The 16,159-nt window shown below is 45.2% G+C and overlaps 1 protein-coding gene across 1 annotated transcript in view; it reads right to left on the bottom strand.

Annotated features, from left to right (window-relative positions):
* Positions 1–16,159, bottom strand: part of SCAP (SREBP cleavage activating protein) — a 113,341-nt gene that overhangs the window by 69,908 nt on the left and 27,274 nt on the right. The gene's annotated exons all lie outside the window — the stretch shown is intronic.

The raw sequence follows: 16,159 nt of genomic DNA, 5'->3' as shown, positions 1-16,159 counted from the left end.
TTGTAGAAACGAGTTAAAACAGGTATCTTCGCGTGACAGCGACACCCAACCTAAGACGAAGAGCTGATTATAGACTTCGGCAGACGGATGCATCTGCGCGCTCTTCATTTAACTAACTTGAAAAGTTAATCTGTTCAGAAATTATCCTAACGTTTGTTAAAACATGTTATGTTGAGCCTAGAAAGAGATGAGAAAGTGAAACATCTAATTCTATATCATTCACTACATTTCCGATCTTTAATAAAAAGATGTGTCACTTAGCGCTTTCTCTTGAATTTTGCCGGCGTTTTTCTTGAGATGCGAGTTATTATTGTGAAGGTCTCCTGGCGTCTCTTGCTAGAAATTCTTCTTAAAAATATTTAATATCTACCAGTTTGTTTATTACATAAAGCAAATTGTCACTCCGACAAGGACAGAAACTTCACGCAGGAGTAGATATAAAGAAAGAAAACAAAAGACTCGGTTTCAGTCCTCGATGTGCTCCGGTCTTACAATCATTTGCCAGCACAGAGAACAGGTCTGCTTCAGGATGGTGCAGTTTCTTCATCTCGAGAGAGAACCGTACGAGGGTCAGATCATCACGTCGCTGTCAGGAGACCCGATGTCTACGATACGCTTATAGTAATTGTCTTCCTAATTTAGACGACGCAATGAATCCTTTCGCAATTAAATAAGAAATTTCAAGCAGCTGAAGCTAATCGCGAAAGAATAAAGCCCGAGGTCACGAAAGTCCAAGTGCCACAGATAAAGACACGTTATAAGCAGGCCTGGTTCGTTTCTTTTTTTCAAATTGCTAGGAAATGGACGCTGCACGTAACTAGAGCGTCCCTGGTTTTATCACAACAATATGCTTCATTTTGCTTGTGAGATCTACATGGTGGTAGCAGACGCTCCTGCCTACTGATCCATGGTCAGTGGCAGAAGTGACATCTGACAATTTTTTTTTCGCTCTATATTTCTTCCAAGGTTGCCGGCGGTCCTCTAGATTTGTAAACAAATGCACTCATATGCCAATACAGATTTTTTCCAATTACATTTACTCTGGCCCAAATAGGCACTGTGCTCAGAAACTCTCACTTGCTGTTGGTTATTAAAGATGCTCCTATGTTACAAGTATTGTAGCACTCGCGCGCTTGATGAAATTAGTTCAACTAAATCTTTCACCGAATTTTCTACAGTACACATGTAGTAGAATAAGGTGCCCTACAGAAGGAATACTACAGGCGTGCATTTAAAGGCCGTTCTAATGTGCCTGCTCATGAAATCATCTACACTACCTCACTGCATGAGGAGGGTTCTTGACATATTTGGAACCAGTAGTTGAGCACTTCAACCTGCCTATTGGTCAAAACCCCGCAGAGCGATTCTCGTGTTAAGTCAGCCAACCTGTTGGGCTCTATAGCAACTGCCGGCAGTTATCTCTTTTTCATTAGGATAACACTTCGTATAACCAAGACTTATTCAATGGAAACTGCCTCCGCAAGCGCGTCCTATGAGAGTAGTTTATGCCCATAGTGAGCGCAGTAAAAATGAGCAGGGGAAGAAGGTTGTTTGTTTGTTGAGCTCGTAGCAAGCAAGTGATAGCATCGCCTATTATCACGTCCAGACGCTCGAGAGGCGCGTCTTATCGCTCTCTCGGCCAGTTTCATCGTCTGCCTTGTTTTCCGACATCTCAAAGGGGTGAGCGCGGGAAAGAGTAAAGGAGAGGCTTGGGAGGCGGGGGGGGGGGGGGGTGTAAAAACAGGAAATGCGTGCTTGTTCTGCCGCGACGAAGAACAAAGAAAAAAAGCAGAGACCGTTGTTTTTCTCTTTTTTGTCTTGCTCGTTTTTGGCCACACATGTTGAGTGAGCATTTCCTAGTTCACGTTATCAGCTTTCCCACCTGCACACTGAAGGTGTCGCCTCGTTTGTTCTACGCCCAGTGTTCATCGCCTGCCCCTATTGGCACGGCTTCAAGCTGTGCGTGAGAAAAACACTGCAGGCTAATCAGTGCTAGCCTGTATTAGCTATCCTACGTGAAATGCAGCGTAAAACAATGCCCTACTACTTGAAGTGCGACACAAAGGAGTACCCTGCTGCGTGAAATGCAGCGAAAAAGACGACCCTACTACGTGAAATACAGTACAAAGGAATTCCCTACAGCACGAGAAGCAGCAGGGTATTCCTTTACGCTCCGGGTGCCTTGAGAAGCCCATTTATTCTGTTATCTGCGCTTATAAATACATGGGGGCTCCTCTGCTATTTAGGTGAGCTTAGACCTGCGTTGGTAAGATGAGTTTCCTCTGAAGAGCATGTATTTCAGCGCTATAGTTGCATTAGAGACTCGTCTGAAGATACTCGAAGTCCTTACAAGTGCGGAGCAGGGATAGATTGATTTTTTCACAGACGGAGCTGTGCGGAGGGACGGACAAAAAGGAGCGGGCACCGGGATCGCAGATATGGGAACGTCATAAGTAATGGCCCGCCGCGGCTGAAGAGTTTCACTCTAGGAAGATTTCCTTTCTTTTTAGACCACCCTATTTTCAGGAATTTTCACACATGAAATGCTTCATGCTCTCGTTTTCAGCAAATGAAGGCGAATATCCTTCGGAAGACATGGCGGAATTGAAGCCGAACTTGACGCCGAATCTGAGGTCGAACATGAAATCGAACCTGGGGCCGAACTTGAGGCCGAATATTTTCGAACCACAGCGAAATTTTTCGTCCAAATGGTTTTTAGGAGAAATAAATTCAGCCCGAGCGGGATTCAAGCCAACGCTGGCCAAACAGTGCAGCTCCGTTTCCCGATGCCTTACACCACTCGACCATTGCCGCATCCTCTCGCGCTGTGTGTTCTAATCAGTAGCCTCTCGCGCTAGTGTTGTAATTTGGCCGCCGTAATAGAGCTGTTTGAATCAAGCGATTGAAAGGCTCGCCTATGTCGTCATCGGCAGCTTTATGTAGGCGCACACGAAGGTGAGAAGGCGGCCTAGGCAGTCTTACGCCTCGCTAAGCCCGAAGAGGGGTGCGAGTGCTATGGCTCGTCAAGCAACAAAAGCAGCAAGGAGCTCTGACCGCACTGTTCACGTGGAGCAGAAGCGGCTGATGGCGATGGCTCCTCTCAAGCCTTGAAAGCTGACATTCGTTAGGATTGGCTATAACAATAAAGTAAAGATAAATATTACCAATAGTGCCCTGCCCGAACCGCTCAAAAGCAAATAAGGGGAGCTGGGAGGCCATGCGCACTGTTTAAGTCAAGTAGTAAGCAGGAGCAGGCTGCAGCTCATCCAAAGCATCCAGCTGCAGCCAAAGGACCTGGCCAACATCTGAATGAGCATTGTGGGAGTGTGTTACGCCGTCCTTGCAATATATTTCATTCTTACACCTGCTTCCGACGGCAAAATACACTTCAAATTTGTTTGAAGTCTTCGCTGAAATCCTAGGTAACATGCACTCGTAATTTTTGTTTCAATCGATCAGTGTGCTGCCCTTAACTTCTTTTCTTCCACTCCATGCTTAACTGTTAAAACCTCGCGAGTCATGTCTCAACGTGCGCGTAATGACAGATAATGCAACAATGTATCTTTAAAAAAATAAAACACACATAGACGTTGTATTGAGCGAATGGCCGGTTGTTCGGCTAATTGCAGGCCGCCCTCTATAGTGCGCTTGCTTACACCTTACGCTCACCATCTGCTCTGTATCATCGGTGACACTTACCCCGAAGGCGTTAGAAATGCACTGAACACGCCGACTTTTTGTGCACTGTCCCTAACTTTGTATAAAATATATACATATGATTGTGTAACTTATATGACTAATATATGACGCGATTCTCGGTAACCTGGATTGCACGATTGTCGGTTGCAAGGCTACGTGACATGAATATTAATATCACTTAAAGTGGCGCGCAGCAGCACATCTTTCTCGAGACCCCAGTATGAATAGGCAGCAAGCTCAGTGTCTCAGCAATAAGCGCACATAACGCTTTTCCCGGTCTTATAATACTCACGACCAGGCCTGCCGACTTTTTGTACAGCTACATTGACATCTAAGGAAAGGTAGCAGGCGAATATCACAGGGGATGACGCAAAATAGCCACAGGCATTGAAGAATAGCAATGACGTCACAAAGTCGCCGTTTGGAATGAGAGAGAGATGACGGCTTTAATGGAAGATCAAATCAAGACCCTAACAATGTCCGTAACTTTGGAATGAAAAACGCGGTTCTTTTACAAGTGTGCTGTTTAAGATCGGCTGCAAGATTTAAAAAAAAATGCTTAATGAAAAACAAAACAAGAAAACAGCTTCTGATGCCTCTAAAGTCGTAAAATAACATGGCGGGTGGTGTTAGGGTTGGGGAGATGAAAGGGCAGGTACTGTTAGTGCATTGACATGCAGTTCACGATTAACAGAGAGCGTATATACCTTTCGTGTTGGTGTACGTGAACCAAGCCATGCAGTCAAACGCTTTTACCGGCATCGACTGTTGTCTTCGGCCTTTTTTTAGTTCGGTGCAAGAGGAAGTTGTTAAATGAAAACAGTGGGGATCAGTAATCATAATCGTTCAGCCGGTGCGCTTTTATGGGTTCTCTTCCGTTCGTTAGAAGGTCTCCGAGTGTTTAACTGCAAGTAGCGTCAGGCATGCAGCATGTCATTACAAGACAGATAAAGAACGTGGACATAACGCGCGAATGTTCGGAAGCTTATGCTTTGCGCAAAGCGTAAATTCTATACCGAATGTATGATAACGTGAGCGTATGGTAACCAGTGATAGTTTTAACGCGAACCCTTTCAAACACGCTTTCGTGGATTCCATCCTCCGCGATCTGTCTCTCAGAAACTATTATGTATCGCTTCAGAGCTCCGGTATGTCGTATCATGTCACTCATCAAGCGGCCGAACTGCCGAAGGACATTTTGTTTCTCTAGTCACGCACATCCCTACTTTTATCTTTATCTTCGAAAAGCCTGAAAAACAGTCCGACACTGACCGCTTCGCCAAATAAATAAGCGGTGGTGAGGATTCCTCAGCGAGGTTTCCGGGTACGCCTCAAGGGCGTCTTGGTTTGTACAGATTTCGGAGTGTTTTGCCGTTCGTATAGAGGGATGATTTATATGCGTGTCAGCTTTCGCACGTGTACGTGTGCAGAAAAGTGATGCAATGTGTCTTAAAGTCAACAACGGAGCAGCCACGTTGCAGAGCGAAAGCGAAACGCGGAAAATCAAATGCCGCGAGCTGAACAGCCAGCCCCGTATAACAGGTGTTTCAGGGAAGACTTTGAGTAAATTTCAAAAATAGAATTTCTGGGGTCAAATTATGGCTTTTGAGGCATAGCATTACCCCGCCGCGGTGGCTCAGTGGTTAGGGCGCTCGGCTACTGATCCGGAGTTCCCGGGTTCAAACCCGACCGCGGCGCCTGCATTTCGATGTCAGTGCGCGTTAAAGGTCCCCAGGTGGTCGAAATTATTCCGGAGCCCTCCACTACGGCACCTCTTTCTTCTTTCACTCACTCCTTTATCCCTTCCCTTACGGCGCCGTTCAGGTGTCCAACGATATATGAGACAGATACTGCGCCATTTCCTTTCCCCCAAAACCAATTATTGTTATTATTATTATTATTATTATTATTATTATTATTTATAGCATTACCAGTGTTGGCGGACACCGGAAAACGGGTGAATTATCTTAAGTAGTAAGCTGGTTAACTAATTTCTAAGAGTCAACTTTTTAATTACCGCAGCTAGGCAACTGGTTCCACTTAGAGATTTATTGCCGGACGTTAGTAAAAGCCATATTTGTTTTTAGAATTTCGAAAACGCGATTATCCTTGGCGCTGTGGCTCGACGGAATCTGGCTACATCGTGTCAAAGTACAAGTGCTTTCGAAAAGCGTGCAGGCAAAGCAACCTTTCCAGTGCACGTAACTAGTCAAAAAAGCCAAATTTTGTCGATCCACAGCGCCAAGGGTAATCGCGTTTTCGAAATTCTAGAAACTGATGTGGCTATCACTAACGACTGGCTACAAATTTCTAATTGCAACCAGTTGCCTAGCTGTCATAGTAAAGAACTTGATTATTAGAAATTTGTTGACCAGCTTACCACTGAAGACGATTCACCGATTTTCTGGTGTCCGCCAACAGTGGTAATACTATGCTGAAAAAGGCATATTTTTATCTCAAAAAACCTATTTTTTGAGAATTTTTAGGTCTTCCCTGAAACACCTGGTATAGAAGGAAAAATAAGGCCGCCATTGGGGACTTCACAGTGCGACTCTAACTGCGACAGCGCAAGCGAAGCGAGTGGTTTAGAATGATCATTAATTTTGACGCTTTCCAAGCTTTTGAGGAGTGTTTTGAAGAGGGCCTTAATTTTTAAGTGCAGAAAATCAGACTTGATGCCATACACACGATTAAGACTGTTTGCGGCAGATGAAGCTTCAATCTTCTGGCAAATTTCATTGAAACCACTATACATATTATCCGGCTGTGCTAAGTAATTATGTTCGCTAATGAAGACGCGAGAAAGCATCGCATTTTGATGAACATACACTCGTTGCTGTCTTTTCTGAAGATAATTTTTGTGAAAGTGAAATTGGTGAAACCAATAAATCTGGAGCCGCAGACTTAGCTAAAAGAGGGGGCTCCCAGCTAAGGTCGAAAACAAGTAAAGGTCACGCGCTGGAAAGTTGTAAATCAGAGAAGAAATGGAATTTTAATGAAAGAAAGGCGGAGAGGTCGGCCGGTGGTAACAGGGCCCTGGCCTGCTACTCCACTTGTAAATCATAGAACCCTCCTTGGTCAATGCTACCATGCATATATCCTTACACTGAGGTAGCTCTCGCAACTCGGGAGTTGGTTCGAAGTCAACACAAAACAGAACGTGCTGTTGCCTGCAGCAGGAAGTATACTAGGTCGTACAGTCTTAAGGTGAACACGCAAGCGCGTGGTCGCTCTCTACTGAAGACCACTGCGTCAGATTCGGCCGCACAACGAAGCGAAGTGGCAGATGACGCGAGGCATCGCCTCCACGTCCGTCCTAGCATGCGCCAGTTTGCGGCGATGAACGGCCGTGTCGGAAGCAGTGGCACTCCGAAGAGCGCCGCCACGCGCTCGCGTGTTCACCGTAAGACTGTACGTCTTTGTACGCATAGGGCTACGCATTTCCTTTCGCCAAGCACTTTCCTGCTTACATGAGTGAATTACACAGAAGTACAGCGACGCGTGAAAAAGGCGAGCAAAAAACATACTATTCTGAAAAAAAAAAAAATCGAAGACCTTATCCTCCCGTGCGTGTTGCAAAATCTCAACCTGTGTCCATGTGTTTTAATGTGCGCTTTTGATCCCAGATACCTTGCTTTCAGCGGTGGCGATGAAGTCCACCCCTTCGATGTAAACGATAAAAGTATACCGATCCTAAGTACGGCGATTGTTTTTTCCTAACGCCTTTGTTCCGCTTGAACAGGAAACACTGAAAACGTTTCGACCTTGTGCTGTGGCTTGCCTAGAGGACGTGCTAGGGGAAAAATATGCCGTGACCAACCGTTTAGTCAGGGCCACTCGGGCGAACCTCAATAGAGCTGAAGGGGCATCGTGTCCAAAGTTAGTCCATTTCCCTTTAGCAGCTGTGATATACACATGATTAAATATTTATATTAAAGTGCATATATGCATGTACATTACACATTTTATGTGGAGATCGCACGCGTCGGCTTGCCATACCCAGTACTTCTGTCTAGTTCTATAACCAGTCAGCACGGCAAACGCAATCGGCTATACGCTGTCTCGTCTCTCAACTTTGTGTGTTAATCGTTCAGAAGTCGCCCTTCATACGTCATACTGACGTCAGACATTGCATGTTTTTTTAAATGCTGATTAACACCCCAGTGCGATCTGGGACATTGCAGCGTACTTCGACCAATTGACGGAGAAATTAGGTGCATTGAATGGCAAATTTTATGGTAATTAAATGCAAGTACGTACCTGGTCTCGGTATGTTAAGGGATGGTCTACGCTTAGGCGGTGTTTTCCTTAATCAGTGAGAAGGTAATAAGCCGCCAGCAATAACAAATATTAATTAGTCTCTGGTTTAGCTGACCGCATTTTTTTTTTTGCTAAAATTTCAAGCTATGAAAACTCCTGCCGCGCAGTTGTCGCAGGTTGATTATGAAGACTTTGTAAGAAAAAAAAACTGGAAAGCACAGCTTTATCATTGTCAAGAGGAAGCGGATTTGTTTCAATGCTTGCATCCAGGACATCAAAAAAATGACAAAAGGTGGTTTCGCCCAGAATATATTCGCACTTTCCAAAAACTGGTTTCTCGCATGCGATGGTTATCAAACGCACTAATAACTGTCGCGCTAGAGTAAGCGTGGTGCAGGAAATTTTTTCTCAAAGCCCTCTGAAACTCGGACAAGAAAATCTGAAAGGTGATATGCGTGGTGAAGGTCAGAGTCATCCAAACGTGTATTCACCTCTGGCTCTGTTGAGGGAATTATGTTTACTCAGTCATTCTATCGACAGGTGCAGGCACTATGACGAAAGCGATGAGGATGTCCTCACTCTCACACGGTGAGGTGAGAAGGGGTAAAGGACAAATAGAAAGTGGCAGAGCTACAACCTGGACAAGGTGAAAGCTAGTGGCGATGTCTCCAATCGCGTCGCTGCAGTAGCTTTGGTCAGTTCCATGCCAGCAAGCGCTCCGTCTACTTGACACTTAGAAGTTCGAAATCGTATTATTATCACACTAAAAAGGCATCTCTGTTTGTGTGTAGTAACAATATTTATTTTTGCCGTCGACATATTCATGATGGCTGCTGAGTCCACAGGGAAAGCTCTCGTTAGATCTTGACCAAGCCGTGACATTTGGCAGCATGGCGGCTAATGAAAGGTTTTACGCAATATACAGACTGTGCAGAAGATGTCGTAACGCTGTGAAATCTAGATAAGACACAACTGCCGTCCTCTCATGTCGACGGGTTGAATGAGTTCTTTACACTTTCTTTTCACGCTTAACTCTCTTTATTTCAATTTTGCACAATGCTTGGAGATCGCAGGTTATGCAGCGGCCACTCCACTTAGCTACTTACGAATTTATTAGAGATGCAGGCCGCCAGAGTCCCAGTGGCCAAGGGAGATTTCTTTTTGCTAAGTGTCGGGTGGCGATCTTGTTTGTTGTTCAGAGTTTTTAAACTGATATTTGAGTACATGAACTACAAGTGTCAGCAAATAATAAGGAGCCCTCTACTATGCATTAATCTGGTTCTCAACGAGCCAACGTTGTAGGTTTTGTATGTGAATAGACATTTGCGCGGTTGCACATATGTGTTCGTTTACTCGTTGCTGTCATACCCAAACCCAATCCTCTAAACGACTGATCGTGCTTTGGTTCTGAGGGCAAGAATGAACTTAATATTTCATAATCAGAGACAAGTCGTTTTTGGATAACGTGGTATTATTAAGTGATTTTGAGCCGCTTGATTTTATGTTGTGTTCAGAATTATAGAATCTTGAAATGATTGTGAGTCCGGATTCCTTTGCCGTAGATGCCTTGCTGCTGTAAATGCATCTACTTTCCAAGAAAAGAAAGAAGGAGAGAGAGGAAAGAAAAGAAGAGTGTGCCTCTTTCTTCCTGCTTCAACAGGGTGCACGCTACGTGAGACCGTGAACGTCCCGCTGCACTATGGCTTGGCGAAATAGCCAGGCTGTGTGAGAGCGTGGTCTAATGAGTTGAGTAGCTGAGGTTGTTGTAGCCTACTGGAGGGGATTAATCTTAAAATTTTGTATGCCAACAATGGCTACACTGTTGTGACGCTTATGCTAATTAAGCTCGTGAATTTGAGGCACAGCTCTGTGGTCTAATGTAGCCAAGACTGGTGCCGAAAGTACTGTCTCTGGCCTGGACCAAGGAGAGCTTAAGCTGCTTAAGCTCTTCGAGATGGTGCCAAGCAAATATAAACAGCAGAAAATAAGAGTTCTCTCCAAAGACGAGACTCATGTGCTGAAAGATTGAGCAACACCATTGCTATACTCTCTTCAGATATAGATATCGTTTTCGGCTTAATGCGCACAGTGTGATAAGAAAGCTCTTTGCGCAGGTTTATATGGCCCCCGTTATTCTCTACTGCTAGACATTGCATATCGAGTCACCGGAAATAGAATGAATGAGCGAAGAAAAAACAGCTTGTAATCAGAGAGTTGCTCACTGGCATCCACCCGAGCGCAGCCATACGGCTACAAAGGAAAGCTGTGCAGCTTTTTTAGAAACTTCGCAGTTAAAGAAAAATTCGTCCTGCTTCGGGGTTCGAACCTGGGACCACCGCTTCACCGGAGCAGTCACTCTACCAGCCGAGCTAACCGGGACGGGAAGATCACGGCACGGCGAGAGTGAACTGCTCAATAACTCGAAGTGGGAACAGCTTGTGGTATGCCTTGCGGTAACCACCAAGTTAACTGTCTCCGCAATTTTCTGGTCACAGTATGACGTAAACGAGCCAAAACAGCCAGTAGCAGGAAAAAAAAAAAGACGTAGCAAAAGCCTTTCCGGGATGTCGCGCTGCTTCCATACGATTGCCGAACTCAAACAAAGCGGATATCATCATGAAATGACTTCTTTTTACGGCATGCTGAAAATGGCGGCGGCAGACATCTAATCCGCTCTGTCATCATCGTCTGGGATTACCGATGCTTAGATGTAGATGGCTCTGTTTTTCCACAACCATAAGAGCACGTATTCAGTAAAAAAACATTTGGAACATCGTAGCGAGCGTAATCAGGTAAGTGGCAAATGGGTGGAAAGTTCATTATGCTATAGCACGTAGTGTTATTCCCTCTAGGTTATGGACGGCGCAGAATGATGGGCTAATAAAATTTGTTGTTGGAAGGAGAGCAGAAAGGGATTCGGCGGGTTTTCAACGACATCATCCTTAAATCCTGCCTTCCGCGCGGGGATATTTCAAGACGACTTTAACGACGGACTATATATGCACAACGTGCCAAGTACCAGCGAAGCATTTATTGCTGATAAAATTGGATTCAGAAATGTTTGTTTTTTCCCGCTGCTCGGCTCAAACTTGTAGCGTCAAGGCTGAAACGTACTTCGTGGCCACTGTTTGGAAATATATTGGAGTAACCTAGCCTCAGTGATTCGCGTTTTAAAAAAAAAATATTCCTTACGTCATCACAGTTTGCTTGTGAAAACGGCTGGAGCTATCGATACATGTGCGTCATTTTTGTTCGTCGTTCGTTATATATACCTAGACTAATTCATTCTGGACCAAACATGGAGCTTAGTCCCCATCGCCGTCATCATCACCACCCGTTTTTTGAAAGTACCAGAAATGGTCTAAAAGCATTCATTGTTGATAGCGCCCGCCCGAAAAAAAAAAAAAGCCTCGCGAAATGTCGAATCTTTAAACGGTTTTCGAGAGGAGGTAGGTTTCCCTGAGATTCTCTAACCACTACGATAGAATGGCGTTGGGTCTCTTAACAGCTTAAACTCTGGAAAGTAAACAAGAAAAATACAGAAGGAAAGCACGATCAAAGATCTCTGCGCTTACGATATGCACGTATCGATACGACGACGGGGATCAAGGGTACTCCTACGGCTACTCATTTTTCAAGAGCAGAAAAGCGTATACTTCCGAGTTGGCACTCCTTCCAGCTGTTTACCTCCCGCAACTCGACCTTGCCTTTGATACGCGCTGGTGTGCATGCTATGATACGAGTCCGCCTTACGTATCCCTTTACGGGAAACCTATGCAAACATGAACGTGCACTGCGTCGACCTGATACACATCGAAAAAGAAAAAAGAATTTGACAGATAGAGAACAGCATTGCATATCGTACAACACTGCCACGAATCCTTCGCACCGCCTCCCAACAAAGTGGAGACGCAGAGGCATAGATGAGGCGATCGACGTGAGTTTACGCCGCGCAGCTGAAGCTACCCTCGCCGCTTTGTGTAACCTCCTCTCCACTCTACCCGCCTCCAGCATTGACGCTGCGTCCAAATGACGGCCGCGCGTTCGTCGAACGTATTGATGTCCGCGATTATACGGCCGGCCACGGTATAGACAGGCTAGCAGGAAGAGCGCCGCTTATATATACACACGGGTCTTCTACTCTGGCGGCGCATTTGCGTCACCGGCAGCTCGCTCAAATGAGGAAAAAAAAACGCTAGCGCCCTGAGACCGAACGGGGCGGGCGCTCGCGAGAGAGCCATGGGAAAAACGCTGATAAGGAAAAGCGCGGACAGCGACGCCTGAGGCACGCGAGCAGCGTCCCCGGCATCTCTCCTGCCAGGGGGAATGCAGAAGGTGTTGTCGAAAGCCGCACTATTCCTTTTGACAGTCTATCTGGCATCGAGAGATTCCGGTGAATGTAACGACGTAGAATGAAAGTTCGCGCTGCTGCCTCCACGCTTCTGTGGTGTCTCGAGCGGTTGTTTATAATTTTCTAAGTTGTTTTTATCGCTAATTTTTTTGCTCCGTGTTACGAGTGAGCCTGCGTGAACGAGGTTGTTCTGACGAAGGGCCTTTAGTATTCTAGGTAGCCGATTCTCCGGCCGCTTCACTGCAGGCATAGCATAGTAATTAAGTGGAGCGATATTGCATGCGGCTCTATATCTTCCGGACTAGTTCGCTACAGTGCGGTAAAAAAAAAAAAACGTGTATTGCAAAGCGTCCGCACATATAATAAACGCAGTGATGCTGAGTAGACCACGAAGAGAGAAATAAAAAACTATGGAAATAAACCTATCAAGAAGCAGAAGTCTAAATCGCAGAAGAGTCCTAAAGAACATAGATACATGGCCATCAAAGCGATACCAGTTACAATGCTGGCCACAGTTGATATATATAATCAGAGTGTTAATAGTTGATATAGATCGCCGCTGACGTATCTATAATACGTCTGAAGCAGTATAGCAGTCAGATAGGACGCACATTAGCAGCCTCCGCGTATAGGTATGTATAAATACGCATGCTGGCCACTGTGGAAGCGCGCATTTCTTGAACTCCTTGTATATTCTATTTCCTACCCCGAATGAGACGAGGTAATTACGTTCATTACGTGTATAATGCATCGATCTCGTGCTAGGCCTGAAACGCCTCTCGGCGGTGCCGCAATGACGTGCTATTAGGGTGCTACTGCGGTCACACAAGCAGGCAACGGGGGCTCGCGTTCAGTGGACGTCGCGAGCGGAAACATGCGCTGACTGAGGCGCTTTTATCCTCCTGCCGTTGAAGCGGCGCGACCAAATTATCGAAACGACATCCTGCTTAAGCCCTTCCAGATCGTGCCAAGCAGATCTAAAAAGCACAAAAGAACAATTCTCTGCCAGTATGAGACTCATTAGCTGTAAGTTTGGGCAGCGCCATTGCTAACCTCTTGAGGGCTGGTTAATGTTATCGGTATAATGCGCTGCGGAGTGTGTTGTGAAAGCGCTGGTTTATATGTCCCACGTTATTCTGTACTGGTAGACATTGCTTACTGAGCTACTAGAAACAGAATGAATGAGTCCAGAAAAAAGAGCTCATGAAGCGAAATTGCGGTAACGATCAAGAGAATAGGCTCCGCGATTTTCTGGTCCTAACATAACGTAAGCGAGCGAAAAAAGCCAACAACGGGGGAAAAAGGGCAGGAAAAAGTCTTTGCAGGCTCTGACGCTGTCGTCCATATGGTTTCTGGATTCACACAGAGCGGATATCATCGTTATCAAATTATTGCTGTTTACGGCGCGCTGAAAATGGCGGCGGCAGGCGTACAATCTGCTCAGTCATAACCGTCTTGGATTACCGATGCTTGGTTATATAAGGCTGTGCTTTTTCGCAATCCTGAGTGCATATATGCAGTAACAAGGTCCTTAGAACATCATTTCGAGCCTAATCAGGTAAGTGGTAATGGAGGTGTAAAGTCCAATAGGCTATAGTGCGCAATTGTAGGCAACAAGGAGTGTTGGATAATGGCCTGAGAAAATTTGTTGTTGGACATGTTGCTTGGCAAAAAGATGTAGCGCAGAAGAGATGAGTGCAAGTAAGGAACAGACGGGAGACAAGCCTTGGTACTGGTGTACCGCAGCTGAGGCAGATATCTTGAATAGGTTCCAAGCAGACGTCCTTCCTGTGCCCAGTCTTCCTGCATTTGAGGCAGATTTCGCCTTTGGCAATGAACGGAAAGACTGAGTGAGGAATTTCGCAGTTCCGCAGTATCTTTGATTCAGGAACAGTGGGGGAGGTTTAGAAAGCCAGGTTATAAAACGAGAGTTCCTCCAATGATGGACCCTACGTTATCACACTTATCCACAGAAACTGCACTTTCCTACAACACGACCCGGGAGACATTTTCATTTGATTTAATTTATTTTACCCTCAGGGCTTTCACATTACAGAGGGGGTAAGTATGTCTTTATCGAGCTACTCCCTACTATCAGGAACAAGACTCCTCTATACGTACTTAACCTCTATAACAACTCCATAGCAAAACAGCCAAACTAGAAGTTATTTCCAAAGCAAAACACAAGACATGCCAACACCCCCCCCCCCCCCCCCCCTTTACTGCAGGCGACTTTAACACTCAGCATGTTCAAGAGGGATACAAGTGCGCATAAGACGAGGAGAGAAAATAGTAGAATAATTCCAACAGAATCACGTAATCATCGATATTGATGTGGATTATCCAACTAGAGTCGGAAATATTGTCAGCAACAACACATTCACCGCTTTAACATTGAACACCAGTATTCCAGACCTACAGCGGCTGCAAAATCTAGAATTACCATGCAACAACGTCAAGAGCGAGCACGGACTGGTCAGGATAGCAGACTGGGACAAATTCCGGAAAAGAAGGGATGAAAATATCCCAAAGTCCACAACAGACACAGACAGCTCGGTACGCTCGTTACAAAACGATGTAAAGCACAGGACTCAAGAACTAGATGTTCAGCCTGTGAAAACAAACTCTGTGAACAACGATACAGATGTGGGAGGCCAGGACATCGTTAGAAAAGCGTTGATTCTAACAGAAACACAACGGGAGACTAAGACTCCGCATTGTCAAACTCACGGAAGACATACAAAAGCATGCTCTCTAACTCACCCAACAGCAATGAAATCAAGTGTGTGATCAAATGAATGGAAACCTCGGGCTTTTCATGAACAGCACATGGAACCTCCTTGAGACCCCTGCTTAACTCTGACTCCGACAAAACGCAGGAACACTCCGAAATCACCAAAGTATTTCGCCTACTGCCACAGAGCAATGGAGAACTAAGATTACACGAGGTTGGAACACTCGTTCTACGCGGATGATGTCGCACTCTGGAACACCACAGCTAAAGAAGGCGCAATAGAAGAGAACTTCCAAGAAGTCATCGACATAGTGGTAGAGGAAGCTCACGAAATAGGCCTCCTTTGTTCGTCACAAAAGTCGCAACCGTGTGCTAACGGTCCGACCCGCAAGAAGCAAGAAAACGGGTGCCCCGCCCTTACAGAAATGGTCTATAAACAGTCTATAGACTTCTTAGAGACTATATTGCCTTCCTGTAGATATTTCTTTTTGTCTATTCATAGTCTATGGACTGTCTAGACAATGGTCGACTAAAGGTGTATGGCCATAAGTCTATAAATTGTCTATTGACTGTCTATAGGATTTGTATTGCCTATAGACTGTTCTCTAGGATTTTTATAGAGAGTCTATAGACTTTATATACAGAAGTCTATGGACAGTCTATAGACTCAATTTTTTTTGTTAGGGCAATCAGAATGAAGATTGACTCCGGCACGGTTCCAGAAGTTAAACACGTCAGAATCTAGGGGATGATCATCCAAACGGATGGCAAAGACCATATCACCTTAACAACCTCAAATCCACTGTAAATCAAGTATCACTCCTGATCAGAAGAATGTCGAATCGAAAAACGGGAACCAAACAGCATAGCAACGGAACACTCATACAAGAATTTGTGTTAAGCAGAATTATATAGTCGGCACCTTACTTGCCACTCAAAACCAAGGAAGTAAAAGACACAAACACGATAATCCGTAAACACTGAATCCACAACACGATTCGAGACTTAACAGAAGATCATTTAACCTCCGTGTACAGAAGACTTTCCTCAACAACGACGGTAGGTTTGTGTTAGAAAAAGCCAACACAGGGTATCAGAACACACATAAGCTCTAT

The sequence above is a fragment of the Amblyomma americanum genome, chromosome 3 (assembly GCF_052857255.1).
Source record: "Amblyomma americanum isolate KBUSLIRL-KWMA chromosome 3, ASM5285725v1, whole genome shotgun sequence".
In the NCBI taxonomy this organism is placed as follows: domain Eukaryota; kingdom Metazoa; phylum Arthropoda; class Arachnida; order Ixodida; family Ixodidae; genus Amblyomma; species Amblyomma americanum.
The sequence above is the reverse complement of the archived record's forward strand: the minus strand, read 5'-3'. Positions and strand labels throughout refer to the sequence as shown.